Source organism: Myotis davidii, unplaced genomic scaffold (assembly GCF_000327345.1).
Source record: "Myotis davidii unplaced genomic scaffold, ASM32734v1 scaffold228, whole genome shotgun sequence".
In the NCBI taxonomy this organism is placed as follows: Eukaryota; Metazoa; Chordata; class Mammalia; order Chiroptera; family Vespertilionidae; genus Myotis; species Myotis davidii.
The window spans coordinates 3896440-3897267 of record NW_006300104.1 but is presented as its reverse complement, the minus strand read 5'-3'; positions in this window follow the sequence as shown (position 1 = coordinate 3897267).

Sequence of the window (828 nt, the reverse complement as noted above, 5' to 3'; positions counted from 1 at the left end):
TGGCTGGATCCGGGCTGGGGCAGGAGCCACGGGCTGCGTGTGGTATGGCCCCCACGGAAGGGAGGGTGCGGGGAGAAACGTGGCCCCCGCTCAGGGCGCCCCGGGACCGCAGGAGAGGAGAGTTAGGACCTCGCGGGCCAGTGGTGCGTCCTCACATCCCGAATCTGGTTTCTAAGCAGCTCCGGCGCAGGGACCCTCCCCAAGGCCCCAGGGAGGAGGCCTTGCTCCCCTCCCCCCTCGCCATCCGCACCCCGAAGCTCGAAGCAGGACGCCCATCCCTGCCCGCGAGAGGAGAGCTGCAAGTCCAGGGCCCAGCACGGGCAGCAGCGTCCGCGCGCCCACCGCCGGGTTTTCACAGATGGCAACTGCGGCCGAGAGGGGCCTGGCCGGTCACACCGCCCAAGGCGGGGGCTCCACCGGGCCCGGACCCAGCTCAGAGCCGGGCACCTCTCGGTGCAGCCACGGAGCGTCCGGCAGGAGGCGAGGCCCGGTACCCGCTTGTGCATGAGTGGGAGGCCCTCTCCCAGCCCCGGTCAGAGTGAGCCCCGTCCCAACTCGGGGAGAGCACCTCCGAGCCCCCGCGGAGGCCGGGAGATGGGGACACGCTCCGAGACCCCGGGCTCGGGGGTGTGGGTCGCCGCTGGGCGCTCAGAGCGGCCAAAACTTGTTCGTCCGGCCCGAAGGTCCCGGTCTCGGGAAGTTCTCGGACTCCGGACTCCCGCCTCCGCCTCGTCCCCACTTCGGCCGGAGGAGGAGGACCGGCTCCAACACCCTCCCGGGCCTTTCGGGGCGAGGAGCCCAGCAAAAAGTTGGGGACAAACCCCGGAC